The 26,964-nt window shown below is 41.2% G+C and overlaps 1 protein-coding gene across 4 annotated transcripts in view; it reads left to right on the top strand.

Moving 5' to 3' along the window:
• Positions 1-10,328: 10,328 nt before the first annotated feature.
• The window catches only part of MFSD6 (major facilitator superfamily domain containing 6), an 88,296-nt gene continuing 71,660 nt past the window's right edge, over positions 10,329-26,964 (top strand). For 2 of the 4 annotated variants that reach the window (XM_074009589.1, XM_015432499.4), the window contains exon 1: positions 10,329-11,204. The gene's annotated coding sequence lies outside the window, so the exon portion shown is untranslated. The remainder of the gene's footprint in view (positions 11,205-26,964) is intronic. The other 2 variants (XM_005573760.5, XM_005573759.5) reach the window with 1 other exon arrangement.

A 26,964-nucleotide genomic window follows, 5' to 3' on the forward strand; every position in this document is an offset into this window, starting at 1 on the left:
GCACCTGTAGTCTCAGCTACTCAGGAGGCTGAGGCAGGAGAATGGCGTGAACCCATGAGGCGGAGCTTGCAGTAGAGCCGAGATCACACCATTGCACTCCAGTCTGGGCCACAGAATGAGACTCCATCTCAAAAAAAAAAAAGAAAAAAAATTGCTAACATGATAAATTTTATGTTATGTGTATTTTACCAAAATTTTAAAAACAGTTTTACAATGTAAGTCATATGAAGACTAATTTGCAAAGACATTTTGATAAAATCCACAGCAAAATTATCCTGTTTGTAAGTTTAAAATTCTGCTGAAATTAAAAAACTAGACTCAAATTCCATCCTGAGAGAACAAATTCCATCCTGGTGAGTCACCATGGCAAAAGCTGGAATAATTTAAGCAAGAAAATAAAAGTAATAGATTTTAAGTCAAAGAATAAAATAAGTATTCATGACTTCATACAAATATCAAGTATTGAATAAGTAAATAAATAGAGAAAAGGGAAAAAATTTTCTGTACAAAAGAATTTCAATTAACAAATATAAAAGGAATGAAGAAAACACAAAATCTCAATTAGAATACCACAGTAATGTTAGCTGCAGGCAAGAACAATCAAAGAATGCTAAAATAAAAATTTAAGGAGTAATAGCATATTTGCAGAACATCAAAAGTGTCTCCTCCTAAATATTGTTGATTATAAAGGGAAAGATAGTGACTGGTCTTTGTCTGTTTCAACTGCCCATAACAAAACACCTGAGACCCAGGTAATTTGTAAATAATACAGATGTATTTCTCACAGTTTTGGAGGCTGGAAAGTCCAAGATTAAGGTACGAGCATTTGGTGTCTGGCGAGGACCGCTCTCTGCTTCCAAGATGGTGTTTTGTTGCTGCATTTTCCGGAGGGGGCAAGTGCTGCATCCTCACATGGCAGAAGGGAGGGAAGGACAGAAAGGGATGGAACAAATTAACTTGCCCCCTGAGCCCTTTTATAAGGCGCTAATTCCATCCATGAGGGTGGAACCTTCATGGCTTAAGCACCCGCTGAAGGCGCCACCTCTAAAGACTGTTGTATTAGGGATTAAATTTCAACATGAATTTTAGAAGGGACAAAAACATTCAAACCATAACAGTGACTTTACAGTAAAGAAACTTAGTACACAAAACTTCAGTGAGGGGATTAAGATTCACATTGCAGGTAATAGAATATATGATGAGTGTGCTTTTGACATGATCTGAGAAGGGCACATTATCTTTGTGACATTCTTCCCAAAAATATGTAGCCCTGATCTAACCATGAGAAAAAATCAGTTAACCTAAATTGAGAGTCATTCTACAAGCTACCTGACCAGCATCCTTTAAAAGTATCAAGGTCATGAAAGACAAGGAAAGATTGAGGAGCTGTCACAGATGGAGGGAGACTAAAAGGACATAAATGTTAAGTGGAATCCTGAATTAGATCCTGGAACAGAAAAAGGATATTGGTAGAAAGACTGGGTGAAATCCAAATAGGGTTTGAATTGGGGTTTTGCTAGGGTATTGGTAGCAATGTTAATTTCTTAGATGCGATGCTTGTTCTATGGTAGAATGCTAACACTGGAGAAAGCTGGATGAGAGATGTGTGGAAATTCTATGTACTGTCCTTGTAAATTCTCTAATGAATGCTAAAATTAATGAATAAAAATTTATTTTTATTAATAAAATTAATAAGCATAAATTATTTAAAAATATTTTTTTAAAAAAAGAAAAAAATACTGACAATATAAGGTGAGGGCAAGTATGTGAAACAGAGAACTGTCAACAAGAGTATAAATTCTTGCAAACACCTTGGAAATTGTTCGATATTAACTAACAAAGGTGAAAACCTGCATATCCTATAGCTTAGCTATTACACTTCTAGGCATATACAATAGAAATTCATACCTATGTGTACCAAAGACAAGCACAAGGATGTTCACAGCAGTGTTATTTGTAAATGCCAATGAATGGAAATAATCCAAATATCCATCAACGAGAGAATAAAAGAAAATAAAGTGAAATGTTTGTATACTGAAAATGAAATAACTACACACAGCAATAAAATTTTGAGCAAAAGAAACTGTAGTAGGCCATTCTCGCATTGCTATAAAGATACCTGAGGCTAAGCATGTGGCCCCTGCCTGTAATCCCAGCACTCTGGGAGACTGAGGTGGTAGTATCCCTCGAGCCCAGGACAACAGCAACATAGTGAAACTTTGTCTCTGAAAAAAAAAAAAAAAAAAGACTGGGCACGGTGGCTCATGCCTGTTATCCCAGCACTTTGGGAGGCCGAGGCGGGTGGATTGCCTGGGGTCAGGAGTTCAAGCCCAGCCTGGTTAACATGCTGAAACCCCATTTCTACAAAAAATATAAAAAATTAGCGGGGTGTGGTGGTGTGCACCTGTAATCCCAGCTACTCAGGTGGCTGAGGCAGGAGAATCGCTTCAACACAGGAAGCAGAGGTTGCAGTGAGCTGAGATCACGCCATTGCACTCCAGCTTGGGCAACAAGAGTGAAACTCCCTCTCAAAAAAAAATTACCCAGCATGGTGGTGCACTTGTAGTCCCAGCTACATTGGAGGCTGAGGTATGTGGATCATGTGAGCCTGGGAGGTTAAAGCAGCAGTGAGCCATGATTGCACCACTGCACTCCAGCCTGGGTGACAGAGCAAGACCTTGTCTCAAACAATAATTTAAAAAATAATAAAAGAAAAGAAAAGCAATTCTGGAGACTGAGTGATTTATAAAGAAAAGAGGTTTAATTGGCTCACAGTTCTGAAGGCTGTAGAGGGAACATGGTGCCAGCATCTGAGCATCTGCTCAGCTCCTGGTAAGACCTCAGGAAGTTTACAGTCATGGTGAAAGGCAAAAGGGGAGCCCCAGTATCACATGGTGAGAACAGGAACAAGGGGAGGGTGGAGGGTGGAGGTGCCATATATATTTAAACAACCAGATCTTTTTTTTTTCCAGGCTGGAGTACAGTGGCACGTTCTTGGCTCACTGCAACCTCCACCTCCCAGGTTCAAATGATTCTCCTGCCTCAGCCTCCCCAGTAGCTGGGACTACAGGCGTGCGCCACCATGCACAACTAATTTTTGTGCTTTTAGTAGAGATGGTGTTTCACCATGTTGGCCAGGCTGGTCTTGAATTCCTTACCTCATGATCCGCCTGCCTCGGCCTCCCAAAGTGCTGGGATTACACCATGCCCAGCCAACAACCAGATTTTGAGAGAACTCAGTATCACAAGGACAGCACCAAGTCATGAGTAATCCACCCCCATGACCCAAACACCTCCCAATGGCCCCACCTTCCACACTGGGGATTACATTTCAACATGAGATTTGGGTGGGGACATCTAAACTATACCAGAAATCATACACAGTGCTAGGTGCAGTGGCTAGGTGTGGTGGCTCACGCCTGTAATCCCAGTACTGTGGAAGGCCAAGGCAGGAGAATTGTTTGCGCTCAGGAGTTCAAGACCAGTCTGGGCAATATAGCAAGACCCTGTCTCTAATTTTAAAAAAAGAAAGAAACCAAACACAAAAGATTTTATACTCTTCGATTCCACTTATATAAAGTTCAAAAACAGGCAAAACTACTCTGTGGGGTTAGAAATCAGAATGATGGTTACCTTTGGGGAGAAAGAAAGAGGTAGTAATTTGTAAAAGTCACAAGGGGACCTTTTGGAGTGCTAGTAATGTTCAGTGTTTTGCAATTAGTGGTGATTACACAGTTTTTATTATATTTATTGTAACTCAATTGTACTCATGATCTGTGTGTACTTTATTGTATGTATGTTATACTCTACTAAAAAGTTTTAAAAAATTAAAATATAATTTAATTGTTTTTTTTTAACCACATAACTGAGACACATTTGAAGTGCCTTGCTTACTATTACATAGGTGCAAGGTTGGAAACAGGGGAGCCACGATGGAGACAGCTGCATTAGGTCCTGATTTGGAGTGGTGTGTGTAGGGACAGGGTAGGTGAAACAGCAATGCTGAGAGGATGCAATGGGCAGAACTTAGTGTTTGATTGAAGATTTTGGACTATCTGCTTTAAGCCATAGGGACCAAATGGATTTTTCTTAGGGGAGGAGGAACGTGGTGGAAGAGATATTTTTGAAAAGTTAATCTGTGTACCACTCGTAGCATATGTTGTCTACTATTATAATTATGTTAATTATAACTGATCTATTTGTAGACACGTCCCTGTTAGTAAATCACAAGCCTCTTGATGGAAGGAACCTGATTTTATGCTTGTATATCCAGGGCCTAACTCTCTGTCTCACTAAAGTAGATTTATTGCCATTTAAGTCCATAAATCGAAGACAATAAACACCACATAATGTGGAACTGGACTGGGATTGAACAAGAAAAAAAATCTTAGAAAGTAAATGAAGGAAACGATGTTAAAATATGTATTACTAATTTTTATAACTCTTATTAAACCATATATAGAAAGATTCTTGATTAACCTAGTGAAAAATAGCTATGTCAAAACAATAGCCAGCCTCATACTCAGTGGCAAAGCAATAGAGATATTTGTAGTAAAGAAAGTAGTAAGAAAGGGAACAATTATTGGTTATCACCAATATTTACTATTATTTTATCAATGTAGTAAGATTTTAAATATAGATGTAAATATTGGAAAGGAGACTAAAGTATCATTGTTTATAGTTTAATGTGATCACCCCCCTGGAAAACTCAAGAGAATTAAGCAAAAAAGATACCAGAATAAAAGATTTAAATAAATTAGCCTTCTTTCCTTCTATTTACATAACTCATCTTTTTGGTCTAGTGAAAATCCCTCTTCCTTCATAAGCCAATGCTGAGGAGGGAGGGTGGGAGAGGGGGCTAAAAAGAACTCACCTTATCACTATTGTCACCATTGGATTTATCTATTTATTATCATCCATCCATTCATTCAATTAATAATTTATAACTCTCCCTCCATGCCCCTTCCATGTCCTCCCCCCAAGGTAATTAATGTCAAGAGTAGGGTGTTTATCCTTCCTTGCCTTTCTCTATGCTCTACAAGCATATTCCAACAGTAAGGCGCTATGATACAGTTACAATGGTATATCAGGGCTGCTGGTTGCACCCAGTGTCTGTTCCCTTCTTTCACAGTCATAGAATTTTTATCTGTGTACACAGCTACTGAGTTAAAGACTATATTTCTCAGTTTTCCTTGCAGATAGATGTGGTCATATGAGCAAGTTCTGCTACTAGAATTTAAACGAGTAATATGTACAATTTCTGGTCATGTTCTTTTTCTTTCCTTTTTTTTTTTTTTTTTTTTTTGAGAAGGAGTTTCACTCTTGTTGCCAAGGCTGGAGTGCAGTGGTGCGATCTCAGCTCATTGCAACCTCCGCCTGCTGGGTTCAAGCGATTCTCCTGCCTCAGCCTCCCAAGTAGATGGGATTACAGGCACCCACCACTACGCTTGGCTAATTTTTTGTATTTTTAGTAGAGATGGGTTTTCACCATGTTGGCCAGGCTGGTCTCGATCTCCTGACCTTAGGTGATCCACCCATCTTGGCCTCCCAAAGTGCTGGGATTACAAGCATAAGCCACTGCACCTGGCCCATGTTCTTAAAAGGAAGGAAAATGCCTTTCCCTTCCCCAATGGCTGGAATGTGCACATGACAGTAAGAGTTGGGGCAGCCATGTTGGGTTTTGATGACCGAGCAACAAGATCAAAAGAGCATAAATCTTGAATCCCAACACCATGGGCTCACTTATTTACCTAAACTTTTTTATTTTATTGTATGATTTTTTAAGTTCCAGGGAACATGTGCAGGATGTGCAGGTGTGTTACATATGTTTACCTAAACTTTTATATGAGGGAAAATTATACTTTTAAAAAAAATTTAAACCACTGTATATGGGCTGTTCCAATGGACTACTGTCTATGCTAAATAATACAAATATCGAACAACACAGAGTTTCTCCCTGTCCCTTTTTTTTTTTTTTTTTTTTTTTTTTTGAGTCAGAGTCTCGCTCTGTCACCCAGGCTGGAGTGCAGTGGCGCGATTTCAGCTCACTGCAAGCTCCACCTCCCGGGTTCACGCCATTCTCCTGCCTCAGCCTCCCAAGTAGCTGGGACCACAGGCGCCCGCCACCATGCCCGGCTAATTTTTTGTATTTTTAGTAGAGATGGGGTTTCACCGTGTTAGCCAAGATGGTCTCAATCTCCTGACCTCATGATCTGCCCACCTCGGCCTCCCAAAGTGCTGGGATTACAGGCGTGAGCCACCGCACCCGGCCTCCCCCTGTCTTTAAGGAGCTTACAATCTAGCATAGAAATTAAACAAATGATTACAATAGTATATGGTAGATACCATGATAGAGAAGGCACATGGTAAATGAAGCCACCGAGGGGCGATAAAGCCAGTCTGTGGAGGACATCATGCTTTATCTAGGATATGGACGAGCGAGAGAGTGCAAACCACTTACCCCTGCTTGAAACAACTCTTATATAGTCTTCGGTGACAACATCCTCCTAAGTTGCCTCCTACTTCTGACTGATCCTTCCTGGTTTCCCCTCCTACACCAACTGGTAAATGTTGGCCCTTCTCTGGACTCTCTGAGTCTATTCTCTTCCTGAGTCATCCCCTTCAGTCTAATGACTGTAAATAGTACCTCAATACTGATGACTGCCAAATCCAGCCCTTTCTTCTGGGCTGTGGACTCAAGTTTAATTGCCTGCTTCACAGCTCCACCTGCAAGGCTCACAGGCATCTCAAACTCACTGAGTCAAATGTGAACTCTTTCTTCCTTTTTCCATTCCAACCTGCTTCTCCCACAGTCTCCTCCCTCTCAGTAAAGGTTTTCACAATCTTCCCCAGTTGCTCAAGCCAGAAACCTGTGAGTCATTCTTAGCACCTCCTTTCCCTTGTCTCCCACATGCAACATATCACCAAGTATGCTCATATACTTCCCCAAACTCTCAAATCCATCTGTTTCTCCCCATCCCTGCCACTACCACTGTGGTCTATGCCGTTGTTAACCTTTCTCCTTGCTACTGGTTACAGTTACTTTTTTTTCTTTTTTTCTCTTGAGACAGGGTCTCACTCTGTCACCCAGGTTGGAGTACAGTGGTGTAACCATGGCCCACTGCTAAGGTTGGGAGATTGACCTCTCGGGTTCTGTCAATCTTCCTACCTTAGCCTCCCTAGTAGCTGGGACTATAGGCATGCCACCACACCTGGCTAATTTTTGTACTTTTTAAGAGATGAGGTTTTTGCCACGTTGCCCAGGTTAGTCTCAAATTCCTGGGCTCAAGTGATTTGCCCATCTTGGCCTCCTAAAAGTGTTGGGATTACAGGCATGAGCCACTACGCCCAGCACCAAAATAATCTTTACAAACACCTTACCATGTAATTTCTTTGCTGTCTCATAGGATTGTGCAACACCATGAGGCACCCTTCACATTGTATTGTACCTCCTAGCTGTGCTACCAGCCAACCTTGCTCCTCTCCTAAAACATAGTGAGACTCCACCTGTACAAAAAAAATTAAAACTTGGGTGGGTGTGGTGGTATGCACCTGTAGTCCCAGCTATCTGGGAGGCTGAAGTGTGAGGATACCTTGAGCCTAGGAGTTTGAGGTTACAGTAAGCTATGATCACACCACTGTACTCCAGCCTGAGTGACAGAGCAAGATCCTGTCAAAAAGAAAAGAAAGGAAAATAAAATAAAATAAAATAAAATAAAATATTACTTTGGTGGCAAAGTGGTAAGTTGATTGGATGAGAGAACATTTTGAGGCAGAGAGACCAGAGAAATGGTTGCCATAAGCAAAGGAGAGATAACAGAGATTAGAATAGCACAGGGATGGAGAGAAGAGGACAGGTGCTAGAGATATTTGAAAAGGTGGAATCCAGAGTTTGGCATCTGACTGGGTGTCATAGACAAGAGTCATGGCCCACTGTAGATGTCCATGTCTCAATCCCAGGAACCTGTGAATATGCTTCCTGGCAAAATGGACTTTGCTGATGGGATTAAGATTCTTGAAAGGAGGAGATTATCCTGGATCATGAAGGTGAACCCAATGTAATGAGGGTCAGAATCAGAAAACGTAATGCGAGGATTGTGGCTGAGGTTAGAGTGGTGTGCTTTGAAGATGGAGGAAGGGTCCATGAGCCAAAGAATGTGAGCAGCCCCTAGAAGTGGGAAAAAGGTCAAAGACATGGATTCTTCTCTACAGCCTACAGAAAGAATACAGCCCTGTAATCACCTTGGTTTTAGTTCACTAAAACCCATTTTGGACTCTTGACCTCCAGAATTGTAAGATAATAATAAATGTGTGTTTTAATCCACAAAGTTTATGATAACTGGTTACAGCAGCAATAGGTAACTAATACAACAGGCATGGGTATAAGGGTGAAAGGAGCATTGAAAAAAAGGGCCTTATACAACTGGGTGGATGGCTGTTTGGGACCCCAGAGTCTGGGAACCCAGAAGCAAGAGTGAGTGGGGGCCAGGCGCAGTGGCTCACACCTGTAATCCCAGCACTTTGGGAGGCTGAAGCGGGCAGACCATTTGAGGTCAGGAGTTTGAGACCAGCCTGGCCAACATGGTGAGACCCCATCTCTACTAAAAACACAAAAATTAGCCAGGCATGGTGGCACGTGCCTGTAATCTCAGCTACTCAGGAGGCTGAGGTAGGAGAATCACTTGAACCCAGGAGGCAGAGGTTGCAGTGAGCTGAGATCGTGCCACTGCAATCCAGCCTGGGTGACAGAGTGAGACTCCATCTCAAAAAAAAAAAAAAAAAAGCGAGTAGGAACATTGATGTGGTACTTAGTGAGGTTGGGGTACCTGTGACACATCCCACCGGACAACTGGCCTTACGGATCTGGCCCTCAGGAGAGAAGCGGACCCCAAGAGAAGGCTTTTGAAAGCATCCTCAAATATTCTGAGATTGAAGCCAAGGAGTGAGAGCATTCGCAGAAAAAAAACAAAACAAAACAGAATCAGAAGAAAGGAAAGCCTGGAACAAAACCCACGGAAAACTGAAACTCAAGTGGAGCAAAGGGTAGTCGGAGAGGAAGAGGAAAACCCAAGACTTGTGGGTCACAGAATGCAGAGGAGGGGAGAGTTTCAAGGAGGAAAAAATCTAACACTTGTGGGACACCAAAAGAAGAGAAGGGAAGAGTTTCAAGGAGGGGACCTGTGTCTCATGTTCCTGACAGGAGAAAGAAATGCCTGGAGAAAGAAATGATCGGCACCATGTCAATCAATATCTATGTGAATATTGAAAGTGGATTTAGCATGAGGCTATTGCAGTTGAAGCTTCAGGGACCCTTCATAAGCTCAGGGAGGGGCCCCAGAAACTTCGTATTTGTAATTGTTTTACTCCTCCTAAAGAGGGACTCAAAATTCGGAAACTTCAGGGCCTATCAAATTCTTATTAGTATGATTTCATGGTTAAGAGCTTAAAGCCTGGAGATAAAGGAAGACTGTTTTCCCTTTCGCTGTTTAGTAACTTTGGACAGGTCACATTAACTTTCAGCCTCGGCTTTCCTCAGTTGTAAAATGGGAATAACGTTTCCTATACTTATAGGGTTATAAGGCTCAAATAGTACCTACACAGTGCCCCATACATAATCGACGTTTAGAAGCGTTACCTACCATCGTCACTCTTGTCGTTGCCACAACAAGACCATAAACTCCTTAAGAACACGAGTGGTATCCCCCAAAGTCCATCACAGGCACACAGACATACTTGCCAAGTGAATACTCCACTCTCCCTCCACTCTCTGCGTGTTTAACTAGAAATACAATTTTAATTATATTCTTAGTGCGACACACACGGTTGGCTTTTCAGCAAGGTGCCAGTAGCACCTTCCTGAAAAAGGGCGCATTCGTCTCAGGGTTACCCCTTCTTGGTGAGCCCCGAAACTCACAGATCGTTTGTCTTCCTCACCCCGCCGGCTCCTCCTTCCCGGGTCAACCAGGGACAGACGCGGAGATAACGCACTGACCACGTTAGCATTGTGTGTGCCACTTAAAAGGTGCTCAAAGAATAAGGGATGTTAGTACATTTTCCCCCACCTTTCCTGGCCGGTACTCATTGCCTGGGGGCTCAGCGGGAGCCGCGTGGGGGCGGGGGGGTGGAGAGTGGGGAAGGGATGGAGCCTCGCCCAGTGCTTTCGCCTACTCAGCGAGCTCCCCCGGCCCGGCTGGGTTCAGGAGTCCCTCGGGGCCGCCGGGGCGGGCTGGAGGCCGGGAGCGGGCGGTCGACGCATCCGCCGCCGCCGCCGCCGCCGCCGCAGGAGGCGGAGCGCTGCACCTGGCGGCCGGTCCTCGGCGCCCGGCCCTGAAACGGGTCCAGCCGGTAGTGAGCAGCGGCGACTGTGAGGCCCGGGCCGGGGAGGAGGAGGAGCCGCAGCGGGAGAGAAGGTCGCGCCGGCGGGAGCGCTGGGCCCTCCGCCTCCGTGGCCCCACCCGGTCCGCATCCCTCGCCGCGCCCCGCCCAGCCCGCCGCAGCCCCCAAGGAGCGCGCGAGCAGCCCGGGATGGTGCGCGCTGCCCCGACAGCCGCCTCCCCGGGGCCCCGAGCCACCGCCCCGCGCTCCGGGGACAGGGTTCCCCGCGCCCCGCGCAGCTGAGCGCTGCCGCCGCCGCAGCAGGTGAGTCGGGCCCGGAGTGCGGAGAAGGGGCTCGCAGACCCGCCCTGGCCTCCCCCGCCCCGGACGGGCCCAGCCGGAGGGCGGGGAGGCACCTCAGCAGCGCACACCTGCTGCCGGGAAAGGGGCTTCGTGGCCGGGACTCGGAGACGAGCGTGCGCCGCTGTCTCTGCTCCGGGCCTCGCTCACTCGCCGCTCCCTCCCTCCCTCCCCCGGCTTCCGTGTCGGGTGTCATCTTTGTGGGGTGCTGGGGGAGGCTGCCGCCTGCGCCCCCAGCGTGCCGGGTGCTGGCAGCACTTCCGCAAACGTAATTGGAGTCGGGAAAACAAAGGCGCTGCCCAGGGAGCCCTCGCCGGGCGCCCGCAGCTGCTGCCGCGGGTGGGGACGGGGGGACGGGGGTGCGGGGAGGCGCAGATGCCCGGGTCCTCCTCAACCCAGGCCGACCTGCGCCTTCGCTGTAAACATCCCTGGGAGAAAGGAGGAGGTGAGAACCTCCACACAGCCCCAGTGACAAGGACGTGGCCAGTTGTGTGGCAGGAGGAGGAAATTGACAACGTCTGCCCTCCCAGGTGAATAAATACAGAAAAAAAAAAAAAAAACAAACCTCTCCCCTGCCTGCCGCCATCCTAGCAGACATCCCCCTCTTCGTGCTTTACTTCCACTTGGTCTAACAGGTCTCTGGAGCCCTTTTGAGATACTACTGGGGGTTGCTAGTCTTTCTGAGTCATATTTATTGCCCATAGAGCAATTTTCCTGCAAATTTAGGTAAGATGGCAGAAAATTACAAACGCAACTTTCCCCCTCATTAATCCCATCCCCACAGGGACAGACAGGTGGGTTAATTACCCTTATGCATTCGCAACCACCGACGTTTCTTTTCATCCAAAAAGATTGAATAAGCACCTCACAGAACTACTGGAACACATACCTTGCTTATTAGTGTGCAAAAGACTTAAAGAGTTGAAGTTGTAATCTCAACTGGTATCTGAATAGCTGTGTGTCCTTGGGCATGTCACATCTTCCTGTTTTCTCACATGGAAAAGAGGATGGTTGGATAGTATAGTGGCCAAAATTTCCCCTAATCCTTCTAGAAGTGCATGATTTTCTAGAAATCTAACCTCTTTTTTTTTTTTTTTTTTTTTTTTTTTTTTTTAATTTATTTATTATTATTATACTTTAAGTTGTAGGGTACATGTGCATAACGTGCAGTTTTGTTACATATGTATACTTGTGCCATGTTGCTGTGCTGCACCCATCAACTCGTCATTTACATCAGGTATAACTCCCAATGCAATCCCTCCCCCCTCCCCCCTCCCCATGATAGGCCCCGGTGTGTGATGTTCCCCTTCCTGAGTCCGAGTGATCTCATTGTTCAGTTCCCACCTATGAGTGAGAACATGCGGTGTTTGGTTTTCTGTTCTTGTGATAGTTTGCTAAGAATGATGGATTCCAGCTGCATCCAAGTCCCTACAAAGGACGCAAACTCATCCTTTTTGATGGCTGCATAGTATTCCATGGTGTATATGTGCCACATTTTCTTAATCCAATCTGTCACTGATGGACATTTGGGTTGATTCCAAGTCTTTGCTATTGTGAATAGTGCTGCAATAAACATACGTGTGCATGAGATACCATCTCACACCAGTTAGAATGGCAATCATTAAAAAGTCAGGAAACAACAGGTGCTGGAGAGGATGTGGAGAAATAGGAACACTTTTACACTGTTGGTGGGATTGTAAGCTAGTTCAACCATTATGGAAAACAGTATGGCGATTCCTCAAGGATCTAGAACTAGATGTACCATATGACCCAGCCATCCCATTACTGGGTATATACCCAAAGGATTATAAATTATGCTGCTATAAAGAAATCTAACCTCTTAAGTATAGATAAATGTGAAGGGTAGGTGGACATACAGTTGACTAAAATATGTAATAAAAGGAGATGTGTACTTGGTAGGTCCTTTCCCCAAGTCGTGGGCACTAGCCAGCTAAAAGTGTATGCATCTGTTTTAGCCTTGTTAAGTGAAAGAGGATAGGATCCTCTTCTTTGAGAAGCATGGCTTTTGATACGTCAAGCTGCTAGCAGAGGTGGAGGATGTTGTCAGTTATTTAGTGGTAGTCAGATGGCTTATATTTATCACAAGGTGTAAGTAAAATTTAGGATTGCTTAGGGGAAGGATGGGACATTGTTAATGAGCCCAATGCAAGATGCTCTGGGGAAATAGGAGGAGAGAGCATTACTTCAATAATGCATTAAAGCTACTAAGTAGTTGTGTGTCCTTTATGTTTACAGCAGTTTATTTCTAAGGCACTTTCCATGTCTATACAAATATAAAAGCATGAAGGCAAATAAAACACAAAGACAAAAACCAGAGTTCACAGGTATTTTGTGGTGTTGAAAGTATGGGATCACCAATTCCATCATATATGGTGTCTGGATTATTAACAGTATTAAGGCATTTTTTAAGTACTTATTATGTTCAAGACACCATCTTAAACATTTAATATTTAAATCTCTGTAAGATAAGTATTTCCCCTAGTTCTGTGCATGACAAAAGGGAAGCTTAGAAGGGTTAAGCAACTTACACAAACCGCATAATCAGTAAGAGGTAGAGTTAGATTTGACCTCATGTTTCTGACTCCAAAGCCCAGGAAATTTCCACATGGTGTCCCTCACTAATCAGAACCCATTAAGTCTCTCCACCTATGCAGATGCCTTCCTTAGCTTCTTGCCCTTGAAAATTAACTTCATTTCAATGTACATGTATTACTTATGTTAACATTTAGCCATGTAGGGTAATTTATGTATTTATTATGTATGTATATTAATGTGTGTATGTTTACCATTTTGTCCTCACCAGTTACAGATTGAAGGCAATATGAAGCTGACAGGTTTTTTTTTTTTTTTTTACTTCCTTTGACAGTAAATCTTAATTTGGCAATCTCATTGTAGGGAAAGGAAGAAATGCAATAAATGTGTGTCTGCTAGCTATTTTGTACATTGGCTGAAAAATCAAGATGCTGTATATTAAATGAAAAAAATGGCCAGGCAACGTGGCTCATGCCTGTAATCCCAGCATTTTGGGAGGCCGAGGCAGGTGGATCACAAAGTCAGGAGTTCAAGACCAGCCTGGCCAAGATGGTGAAACCCCATCTCTACTAAAAATACAAAAATTAGCTGGGTGTGGTGGTGGGCACCTGGAATCCCAGCTACTCGGGAGGCTGAGGCAGAGAATTGCTTGAACCAGGGAGGCAGAGGTTGCAGTGACCTGAGATCACACCACTGCACTCCAGCCTAGGCAACAGAGCGAGACTCTATCTCAAAAAAAGAAAGAAAGAAAGAAAAAACAAGCTTTAGAAGAAATTTATATACATTTGTTTAAACCTGCATACAGGCACACATATACCTTTTGTCCCCAAACTGTTGACAGTAGCTTTTTTTTTTTTTTTTTTAAGACGGAGTCTCGCTCTGTCGCCAGGCTGGAGTGCAGTGGCTCGATCTCGGCCCACTGCACCCTCCTACTCCCGGGTTCAAACTATTCTTAGCCTCCTGAGTAGCTGGGATTACAGGCGCATGCCACCATGATCAGCTAATTTTTGTAGTTTTAGTAGAGATGGGGTTTCATCATGTTGACCAGGATGGTCTCCATCTTCTGACTTCGTGATCCCCCCACCTAGGCTTTCCAAAGTGCTGGGATTACAGGCATGAGCCACTGCGGCCAGCCGACAGTGGCTATCTTAAGGAAGTGAGACAAGATGGAGAAAAGAGGATGTTTTTGCTTTTTACCTTATAAAGTTATGTTTGGGCTTAAAATTTTGTTTTTGGAATAAGCATGTGTTATCTTATTATATAAACTAAAAAGGAAGAAGACTAGAATTAATTGACTTTATAACAATCCAAAGTAAGATAAAATTGAATGTGCCTAAACTCTAATGTTAGGAAAGTGAAATGAGACTCAGGAGATGAAAGTGAAAGGTGGCATACTGAGAATTGGGGGGCAAAGGGTATAGAGTCTCAGGTGACTGGCTTTTCCTTTTTCTAACAGTAACTGTAGCATATTCTACAACTCCTCAGTTTTCCTCCTCAATAAGAATGCTTTGGAGCATACACAATTTATCTGCTTGATTAGGGGTGATAAGAATTTCTTTCTTCCTGGTCTTGCTAGTGGTGGCTGTCTTTGGACACATGATTGTTCTGTACAGAACAATCTGGTAGAAGGTAGGAGTTGGAGAAACCAATTTACCTGCTGTGTCATCTCATGAAATTATGGTATTCTGGATGAGTTTAGGTGTAATTATTTTTAGTAACAATTTAGGAGCAGCGGGTTATCAAGTTAATCTAATCTGATGCATATGTACTTGTTAAATGCCATCCCACAGTTCTATCAAATTCTGTGTAAAATTAACTAAAACCACTGCTTAGAATCCTTAAAAATTAATAGATTTCCCTGCCCAGACTTAGAAATCCAGAGCCGTAATACATTCAGACTTTTCAGAATCAAGAAAACACATGCTTAAACTTGGTTAATTATCATTGTGGTAGTAGGTAATCTTAAGAAAGAGAGAATTGTAAAAGTATTTTACAGAAGAGATATTCTCACAATTTTAGGTATTAGCCAACATTTCATTTTAGGTTCTAATTATGTTTTAGGCAGAAGGAAATCTCAATCTTTTAATTTAGGAAACTTTGTTTAATAAGTTATCTTTAAAGGCAGAAATCAAGTGCAGAGTCCTACCCTAGTACAAAGCCAGTTTGGGTAAAATTTGTTTCTCAAACTCAACTAACATGGCATTTCTCTGGGCACAGCATTTTTGATTCCTGGGAAAAGCAAACAAACACATCTGATGTGAATTCTGTGTGGGGCAATGAAAACACCTTAATGCCTCCACCAAGAACATTCCCTTTGAGTTTATAATTCCTCCATGTTTAATTATCCAACATTAGCTATCTGTTCCCATTTACTCTACTGGCATTTTGGGGGTGAGAGGGGCTTGTGTCAGCCTGATTTGTTTTCCTGAATTCTGAATGATACATTATCCAGTACTTAACCCCACTGCTGGATTCAGTAACATTTGCTTTGTAGCTGTTTTTGATTGCTCACATTTGGATGATATTTATTTACTGTTTTTGCAAAATGGCATTGTCTCAAGTTGGCTGGGCAACTTTTGGAAACTACCAGTCATTTGTTCAGACAAGTGATGTTTGATTTGTTGGTGCAGAGGCCAAAACAGAAAAGCCAAACAAATAATAAATAATTACAAACATGGAACACCTAAACCTTAAGTCTATATATATATATTTTTTAATTTATTTATTATTATTATACTTTAAGTTGTAGGGCATAACGTGCAGGTTTGTTACATATGTATACTTGTGCCATGTTGGTGTGCTGCACCCATCAACTCGTCATTTCCATCAGGTATAACTCCCAATGCAATCCCTCCCCCCTCCCCCTCCCCATGATAGGCCCCGGTGTGTGATGTTCCCCTTCCTGAGTCCAAGTGATCTCATTGTTCAGTTCCCACCTATGAGTGAGAACATGCGGTGTTTGGTTTTCTGTTCTTAAGTCTTTATATTAATATGTGCCTGCTATAGATACTGGTTGCTACATTACGGCTTTAAAAAGAGCACATCCTCCCAAACCCCCACCTCTACCTCAGCACCAACAAAAACTACATCCCCATGTTGTATGTGTTCAAAGTAGCCTCTGTCTGCCTTGATCCATTATGATGTAAATCCAGCTGAGCCACGTGTTGATGAGTGTGTTGAAGAGATGTGAGTGAGAGTTCTGTATTACCTTGTGACCTGGTGGTCCTGCTGCGTTTTAGAATGGGAGGGGTGGGATAGAATGCGAGAGAATAGGGCAAAAATGGGAAGAAATTTAGCAGGTTTTTAAACCATGTTCAAGAGATGTGGAAAAAATTGAATTAAGGGGGGCAGAGATGGCTTTCTTTGACATTCGTTGTGGAGCATGTTTCAGAATGAGAGACCAATTCAGGAAACATTTGGCAAGTACAAAACAGGAAAGTCCAACTCTGAATGACTCTGAGGAAATGTTTGGAAGCATTTTGATCTGAGACCAAGAGTGGGATGGGGGAAAGAGAGGGAAAGACAGGGACACTATGAATCAGCAGTGGGCAGAGGGAGCTCTGGTGTGTGGCTGTGAGGAGGATGAAAAGGAGGCACTGGTGCTGCCTGAACAAGCCCGATGTGTGGGTTAACCGTGCCAAAGGAAAGTGAGTGACGAGCCTGGACTGGTAGTTAGCAGTCTGTGTTGGTTATGTAGAGAGACCTTCCTCCACAGGCAGGTGCACTCCACTCTGCACGGGGTCTGCTCTCTCTGAGCTCCAATAAACCAATGTACCGTCAGCCTTGCTATACTGTGGGGTGAAGAGGAGAGACATGGCAGGTAGGGCCCAGGATTCCAGGACAAACTGAGCACTGGAGCAGTGGCAGGAGTGAGTCTCTATGAGTCATGCTGGGAATTCATAACTGTTCAGGGCACTTTTAGGGACAAAGTTAAAGTAGAACATACTTGGCCTCAAGGTACACACGTTTCTGTCATGTAGAGCAAAGGAAGAAGCCACCACACAAAACACATAAAGCAGAATCATACAAAGTGACATGCATGCTGCCTGTGACTTTTAAGGAGTACTGTGTTCCTGGGGCCTGTCTGGCGGGTGGGGTGGTCGGGGGAGAGAGAGCATCAGGATAAATAACAAATCATGTGGGGCTTAATACTTAGGTGATGGGTTGGTAGGTGCTGCAAACCACCATGGCACACGTTTGCCTATGTAACAAACCTGCATGTCCTGCACATGTATCCTGGAATATAAAATAAAGAAGTGCTGTGTTCTTGATGAACATGCTCCAATTCAGCAAAGGCAAGCTTCTTTAGCTATCATAGAGTGCCTTTCTTAATTCTATTTCAAAATCATGCCTGTGCAATTGTGTTTAACTAATGAACAAATATGCCCCAATTCACATTTATAAGGGAGTTTAAATAAAAGACTTTATTATCGTTCTTTTGAATGAGTAAACATGACACGTTTCAATTTTATTTTCTGTGTAATGAGGCTCCCTGCTAAAGGTGTGTATGTCTTTTAAGAGTGTCTCGAAGTCCTTGTGACAGTCCCTTTCAATTGTGTATACTGAGAAGCACAAGGCATTAGATGAATGATCAGACCTCAATTTAATAACTCTCTATAGTTTTTCAGGAACTCCTGGAACAAGGACATCCCAGTTGTCACTCAAATGTTTTATATTTAAAATAATTCCTTTTTAAGTGTATATTTTTAAAGTGATAAATAATAATTTTTTAAAAATCCAGCCAAGTAAAAGAAAAATATTAAATAGGTCCAAATTTTACTACTCAGAGATAATCCCTGATAACATTTTGGTATCATTTTCATCGAGTCTTTTTCTAAAATACATTTTATTTGAACCACATAGATTTACAAATATAAACTGTACTATATCTAGAGGTTTGTGTCCTGCTCTTTCATTTAACATGATGCATTTTCCCAAGTAGTTAAGTTCTATTTTCCCATCATATGGATATAAGATTTTTTTTCTCTATAGCTTGTTTACCTATTTTCACTATAACTTATTTAACTGTCCTTATTATCGATCACTTACTTTGTTTCAGTTGTGATTATTGTGAAAACTGTTGCAATAAAAATCTTTACATTTAAGTCTTTGCTTTTCAGAAAGTTTATATTTTTACTCTCAGTAAATGACAGAGCCTGTCAATTCTCATACTCACCAGCATTGAATATTTCCATTTAAAAAATTATTGGTATGGTATGTATGTTCAAGTATCTATCTTTTTTATTTTTATTTTTTTACAGACAGGGTGTCTCTCAGTTACCCAGGCCGGAGTGCAGTGGTGTGATCCTTGTTCACTGCAGCCTTGAACTCCTGGGCTCCAGTGATTCTCCTGCCTTGGCCTCCTGAGTAGCTAGAACCACAGGTGTGAACCACCATGCCTGACTCATTATAAAAAAATTTTCTGACATGGGATCTTGCTTAACAGCCCATGCTGGTCTTGAACTCCTGGCTTCAAGCGGTCCTGCCACCACTGTCTCCCAAAGTGCTGGGATTACAGATGTGAGCCACTGTGCTCAGCCACTTTTTTCTTTTATGGGCTAAGTAATAAACCTTTTTCTGAAAGTAATTATATCATTAGAATTGATAGCTTATGGTAATTCTCAAGTTATCAGAACCCTAATAGCAAAATAAAACAATTTTAAATTACATATATGGGAATGTACTAAGGATATAAATTATTCTTTTAGACTGTAGCACATTTAGGGGATGTAAGTAAAAATAACTGATGATAGTCCAGGGCTACAGGAAAGTGTGTTATAAACCTTGAGATCTATATTCTGGTCTCAGTTGTAAACTCATAAAAGTTCTGAGAAAGAAGCACCCACACATTTCTGTTTAAACTGCCTTGTGTATAGATTGTGCTTTCTTTAACCTTCTTAACTTCCTGAGTGTCTAATAGTGTTGAAATAGCCAAGTGATAGCAGCAATCTTGAATAAGCATTTATCAAGGACCCATTATAAATATGGTATTAATATAATGCATATACTAGAACTACAACCTAATGTTATATTACTAATACCCAGAGTTGTGCTTTTGTTTTTCATTATAATTCTTATTTTTCCAGTCTTATTTTTCTGTGTTCCTAGGATTTTTAGATTTTGGACTTATAATCCTATACTAATTGTATTTACCTAAGTTCTTTTCTGAAAAGATTGTGTATTTGTGTATAAAAGAGGGATTCACATAAGTAGGTATAAAAACAAAACAAACCTTTCAAATTGAATTGTAATTTTTTCTTTTAAAAAAGTGTACATTCGGTCTAAATTGTTTCTAAAGTATGACAAACTATAATTTATTGAGGAAATCTTTCTGTGAAACCTTAAATAACTGCTTTCAATCACCGAGCTTTTAAAAATCCTTTGTTTTATGCTATGAAAAGATAAGAAATCTGAGATTTCCCAAATTAGTTTCCTGACAAAGAAACAAATCTTGTGTATTAAAATAGTAGATAATTTTATATGGAGACAGCTTTCAAATGGTAAGTGTTAACTTGCTATGGCCTGTGATGGTGCTGATCAAGTTCGGGACTTTCTCTTTCCTCTCTTCTGCTAACGTCTCACCTGTCCTATCACTTATAAGGAATCTGAAGACACCATTTTAGTGTTACAGCATTCGCAGGCTCCCACATGTCATAGCTGTGCTTTTAGGGTGTCCTATCTGAGAAAATGCATAATGATAGAAAGCTAATAAGAATTGCATTAATGTTTATTAGAGAAATAAATGTATGATGGTAGCACCAATGTACATTTGAAAATCAGTTCAATGTATGTATTTAAGTGTGACATATAGTTAGGGCTATCAGAGAACCCTGGCAATAACTCCATGGTTCTCACATGTTGGAACCATTGCCCTGGAGGAAGCCAGTGGCTGGGGATCCCAGGCATGCTGCTGTGGCTCGCCGCTCTAGGGAAGTGAGTAGGTCCTGAAGCTTGGGGTGGGGGTGCCTTGGTGAGATGTGTTGCTGGCATCCCAGACTGAAAAGTAGGAAGAATTTCCTCTTAAAAAGTATGCACTCTGGGAGGTTGCAGTGTGCCAAGATCCAGCCTGGGCGATAGACTGAGACTCTGTCTCCAAAAAAAAACAAAAAACAAAAAACAAAAAAAGTATGTACTCTGTGACCCTCAGCTTCTTAGCACTGTTAGTTCAGTTAACTTGGGTACTCTTGCTATTTGTAATATTATTTCAATGGGGAAAGGGTTTTAAGTTTCAGTAATTGAAATACAGTGAATATTGGAAACCTTGCCTTTTCATTAATTTGGTTACCCTGAACAAACAATTTTGTTGCCCCACCTGGCTACTGATACTTGTTTAGAAATAGATGAATGTACATTACTGTCACAAAGCTTCTGTGACCCCCTTAAATCCCTACATTGTATTCCTTCTTAACAAATAAATGCAGAGTACCAGCAGCAAATTCAATTAATTTCACTTTGTATCTTGAACATCTATGGAATTCTTTTGTTGGAGAAACAAGATATAAATATCTTTTCTAAAAAAAAAATTTTTTTTTCACTCTGTAATGTGAACTGTTACTTGTTCCTCCTGCTGGGCTTGTTCTAAGACAGGAAGCTTATTTGAAAGGTAGAAGGAAATGAAGTTCTGGGGCCTGCTTCAAATTTATATTATAAATTATGCTATATTGGCACAATATTTAATCAGGAGTCTAAAACTAATAAATAGCAATCTGCTTCATGATGACTAATAAGGTCTGAAGAACTTAAATTATACATTTTTAATTGGCATTTAATTATTTTCTTCCACAAAGTGAAAGTGAAAATCTAGTTGGTCTTTATTACTAAAGCCACTTTTATGGTTATAAGCTATTTCCTCCAACCCTTATGAGATCAAAATAATTTGTTCCTTTTTCACCCTGTTAGCAGGTTGAAAGTAAATGTTAGAGAGGATTTCAGGTCCTTTCTTTCAGATTTATGATGTTACAAATATAAGTAAAATGTTTTAAATGAATAGTTATTTCTTTCCTGGAGATAATGAATTATCATTCCAGTCCATAATACAATAGTGTGTTCTCCAGTGAACCAGTGCCTCACAGCCCCCCATCAGGCTGTAGACATGAAAACAGACATGAGCATAAATTCATGAGCATAGATGGATAAAATGCTGGCCCAGTTCAAGGGTGGTGCCAAATAATTCTGGGAAAAGTGCTTTTGGCATAATTGCAAAGTAAGACCCAGAGTTTTAATGAAATAGCTGGAATAAAACTACAACTACCACCAACACCAAATGTTCATATGTTGCTTTTACATTAACAGAATTGCTTTCTCATACTTTATTTCATTTAAGCTCTAGAACCCTTCTGGGAGTTAATTGACTTAAGTTTGTATGGAAAAGGAGGCTTAAAGAGGCACTGATTTATCAAAGCCGGGGGACGAAACTGGGACTTCTTTTGACTCTACTTCCTAAAATTAATTTTTGATCATGTTAAACTTTAATAAACATTTATATATATATATTGTCATCAGGTGCTTGTCAAAAATAAACAGTATTGAGGGCTTACAGGGGTAAAGGGCAATACATTATGTACTAGATTCCTCCCTTGAGGGTTATACAGTCTTGTTGGGCAGATGAGATATCTGTAAAAAGATAGCAATAAAATTACCTATAAATCCTACAGTAGGTGTGAGAACAATCTCTAGAAGTAGAGGAAGGAGTCAGGAAAATGTTTCCAGTGTATTATATTTCCAGATGTTATGAAAGGTCCATTAGATATAGTGAATTCATAAAGTACTGTTTGTTCTGAAATGATGCCATCACAGGACTTCAGTACTGGATCATAAATGATAAGATCAGTACACCAAAATGAAAGTTCAGATGTTGGGAAATCCTTAGCAAGGTTGCAGTAGCAAAACCCTGCCATCTATTCATCCTTTAAGATTGGCTTGAGGCTCCACCCCAGAGACCCTCTGTGTACCTCACCTGCGCTTGCTCCTGTTTGAACATTGAGCACGGGGTGTTGTAATTGTGTGTGCCCCCGTCTTCTTCTCGCCTCTGGGTGTCATGACAGGGACTGTGTGGCCTCCAGCATGTGTCCTACCTACTAGAGGGTGCTCGATCTATAGCTGTAGGGTTTTTTTGGTTGTTCAAATGCATGTCTTTTTTTCAGTATAATTCCATTGTATTTTGTGTTCTGTCGTCCCTCAGCCTGGTATTCAAGGCCCTGTGCCGTCTGTTGCTGTCTGGGTGGCCTCATATGCCCTTTAGTCCTGGAATAAATCTTTTATGGATCCTCTGCTGCCTTTTCTTTCCTCTACCCTGGAATAGTTTTCCCACTCATCTTTGCCTAAGTGAATCCTGCCCATCTTTCAGGGTTCAGTTTAAGCCCTCATTTTCCTGACAACCCCTGTCTGAAGTATGGACACCCTACTTGGAACTCCGGAAGCATGCCTAATGTCCCTAATATCTTTTAGTTAATAAATTATATAGGACTATGTGGCTTTTCTTCCATTATTCTGACTTTTCATTTAACCCTTTAGTGGTGGGTGTGTGGGGGTGTGTGTGTGTGTGTGTGAGTGAGAGAGAGAGAGAGAGGTATTTTAGGTTTATCTTGTCAATGACAAACCAAGTCTTTGAGGCCTAAGACCTAATTTTTGGCATCCCTGTCTCACAGTTATACAATGCACTGAGAGTCAGACCTGCTAAGAGCAGCACTGTTACTCATTCCCTATGTGACTTTGGGCTGGTTATTTGCCTTCTCTCTGCCATAGGTTCCTCATCTGTAAAACTGAGAAAGTAATCATTTCCACCCCAGAGAACTGTTATGAGGATGAAATGAGGTAATGCATGCCAGGGTCATCGCAAGTGTTACTTAAGTGTTGTTGTAGTTGGTAATAGTATGATAGTATAGCCCACTGAATCCCTGTTAAAGTGCAAATATGTTGTTAAGATGGGGCAACCAAGGTTGTGGATCAGCTTTCCTGTGATCTAGCACTCAGGTTTTACTAGGAGCCTGAGAAGGTCCACCAGAATGACAAGAGTGGTTGGGCGCAGTGGCCCACAGCTGTAATTCCAGCACTTTGGGAGGCTGAGGCAAATGGATCACTTGAGCCCAGGAGTTCAAGACCAGCCTGGGCAATATAGTGAGACCCTGTCTCCACAAACAACTAAAAAGAATAGCCGAGTGTGGTGGTGTATGCCAATAGTCCCAGCTACGTGGGAGGCTAAGGTGGGAGGATCACTTGAGTCCAGGAGGTTGAGGCTGTGGTGAGCTGTGATTGTGCCACTGCACTCCAGCCTGGGGGACAGAAGGAGACCCTGTCTAAAAACAAAAAGGAAAAAAAAAGAATGACAAGGGTGCCAGGCTTTAGTTGCTGGGAGGAGTTTCAATCCCAATGGAATGCTGCTAGTAGCAGCTCTGGGGAGCTCGTGGGCAGTGCTGAGTGCCTGGAGGGCTGAAGCTGGAAACTGGGCTGACAGGACTCAGACTAGTTTTGTTTCTTTCATCATTTGGCTTTGCCATAAAGGAACCATGTCAAAATACTCTGAAAGGAAAAGGAAGATTCCAAAATAGTCATTCATCTTTGCACAGACCAGTGCCCTTGTAGCCTATGTGACTGTTATAAAACTAACCTTATATATATTTTTCATGACATTGGCTAAATGTCTAGCAGATGCTAAAGCAATCCTGATGGAAAAATAAAGATCTATGGGAATTGACCTTGTACACTGTATCTCTGGAAGAAACTCTATCCCAGAAGAAGCCGGGGGTTGAACTGAATGTTCAAGTGTGGTGTGTGAATATCTAGATTCTAATGCTCTTTTGCAGTGGTTTCCCTATGTCTATACTGGTCATAATTGCAGCAGTAGTTAAGAGTCCAGCTCTGGGACTCACGTTTCCCAAAGGCATTGAGAATGTTGGCCAATAACAGTTGACAAGACAGAGCTAGCTGCAAGGGTTTGAGAAGTCAATTTCCCTGCTTTGCAGCTTCAGTCCTCGTCACTAGGCAACACTGAGTTATGAAGGCCACGGCACAAGGAAGAGTGTCCCTTTTGTGGTATCCAGGGATTGTTTGCTCTCCATCACTGATAATTATATCACTGCTATGTTATAGCACACATTCTCATCTTGTTTGTAAACCTAACATTTGGCAATTATTCCAAATAATGTATTTGATCTCAGGGTTTCTTTCTTCAAAAGTTGAATCCGTTTTCATACTCTCATATATTTGTGGATAACTCGATATATGAGCAGTTTTGATTTAAATACATAATGAAGAAAGCTATCAGTTTTAAAAAGAATGATTTCATTGCCTCTCATCAATAATTCAGAAGTACCTGCTGTTTGAATGACTCAGTGTAGGTACTGGTACGATAGCTTTCCAGGTTTTAGAAGTCTGTGTTATATTTTCACAATAGTGGTATTGATTACTATCATTAGACTGTTCTAAGTGAGAAGACTTCTGCTTTCCTAAAAAGTAAACAAAGCCTTCCTTATCGGATTAGGATTAACTGCAAACCTGCAATAGAGAATATTTCCCAGAGAAGATCATAAGTTAATTGTGTATATAATTAGAAATGTCTTCTTAACTCTGTGTTTTCAAGATTTTTTTTTTAATGTTAAGACTCAGACATTAAAAACAAAATATTAACTGAATTGATTCATGTTCATTGCTCACTGTCTTAGTTTGCTCAGGCTGCTATAACAAAATACCATATATAGACAGGGTTGCTTGAACCACAGTTTATTTCTCACAGTTCTGGAGACTGAGAAGTCCAACATTAGTAGGCCCTGTTCCTGTTGAGGGCCCTCTTCCTGGCTACCAGATAGCCGCCTTCTTGCTATGTGGGTAGAGAGAGAGTTGCCTCCTCTTATAAGGGCATTAATTCCATCAGAAAGGTCCTATCTCATGACCTCTTCTCAACCTAATTACCTCCAAATGTGGCTACCTCCAAATACCATCATACTGGGGTTTAGGGCTTCAACTTATTAATTTTGGAGGGGCTGCAGACATTCAGTCCATATCAACCTCTCAATAAACAAAATCTCCTTTCACTTTATAAACAGATTGTCTCATCCAGCATATAAATATTTTTACTACTCTTTGTATTTGTTCTGTCATTCCTTATGACAAATTAAATATAATCCACTTCAACCAAAGATGCTCTACATTGGGATATACTTGTTTTTGGTTTCTTTTTGTCCCTGATCCTGTGGTTACACTTTATTTATTATGCTTTATTTCATAACTGTGTTTATAATGTGATTTCTCCATGATTTGGTTCCTTTTCACCAAAATCTAAGTATGACCTGAACATATTGAGTAAAAAAAAATAATGTCCTGGATTTAAACAGTTTTTGTTTGTCTTTTGATATTTGAAATTCATATAAAAGTTACTGAGTATGACATTTATATATGAGATACTGAATGGCATTACAGAAACATTTCCATAACGACTTTGAATTTGTTGATACTGTGAGAACTACTTAACATCTGGACTTATGTAACCAGAGAAGCCTTGTGTAACCTTATGATACTAAAAAATCATTTGCATAAGGTGGAGAGGAAAGAATATTTTGGGAGAAAGTCACTCATCAAGGTTTACATCAATATTTTAATGTAAGATATTTCCATTTTTGAATCAGCACATGGGCATCAGTTCTTCATCATCACTTGGACAATTCAGGAAATTATGCCTGTTAAAGAGGACTTTGTGTCCTTCTCTGATCTACCTGGTAAAGATTCAGCAGATGATTTGTGTAGAATAATTAATTAAAGTCCACTCTAAGGCCCCTAATTAGAATTGATACAGTCAGACATTCTGTACAACTCTGAAAAATATTTAGTTAGTGATAGAAGGGTGTTAGTATTTGGCTTTAATGTCATTTGTAAAGACAAAACTCACATGACTGCATATTTCTTTCTTAGTTTTCATTTTTAAAATGAGAGTTATAGATGTATGAAGTTAAAAAAAAATGAACATGTTTACAAGGTTTATTACAAACCAAAACAAAAAACAGACTTCTGTGCTCTTTTTATTTCTCCTCCCAGAGGCAACTACTTTTTCTGCAATTATTTTGATATTCACCTGTCTATTTATTTGAGACATGTCTCGCCCCAGGCTGAGTGCAGTGGTATGATCATAGCTCACTGTGTCCTGGGCACCTCAGCCTCCCAGGTAGCTAGGACTGCAAGCATGTACCACCATACCCAACTAACTTAAAAAAAAAAATTTTTTTTTTAGAGATGGGATCTCGCTATGTTGCCCAGACTGGTTTTGAATTCCTGACCTCAATTGATCCTCTTGCCTTGGCCTCCCAAAGTAGTAGGATTATCACCTGTATGTCTTTAAATAAAATTCTTGTATCTGTACTTCTTGACTTTAATTTTATTTAAAGACACTAGATAACGTCTAGTGTCTTCCCACTATGCAAGAAACCGAGTTAACTCTCTCTTCTGCTCCTGACTCTCTAATGAGAAAGTCCAGCTTTCTCATTACTTTGACTTTCCAACGTAGCTATAAGGCAATTTTGGTTAGTTCAGTATTCATGTTTGCATTTGTATGATTGTGTAATCATAACAGAGACATGCAGTAAACTGCATTTTTTTTTCTTTTTCTGTGCAACTCTGTTTTCTTGTAGTGTTCTATTTAACTTTCTCTGTATTTATCAGTTATTCATCCCTGAATGTTTCACCAGCCATCTAAATTTCCTCTTAGGACTTTCAGGTGTATTGGTATTCTACCAGTGTCATTTTCCTGAC

The sequence above is a fragment of the Macaca fascicularis genome, chromosome 12 (genome assembly GCF_037993035.2).
Source record: "Macaca fascicularis isolate 582-1 chromosome 12, T2T-MFA8v1.1".
NCBI classification, from domain to species: domain Eukaryota; kingdom Metazoa; phylum Chordata; class Mammalia; order Primates; family Cercopithecidae; genus Macaca; species Macaca fascicularis.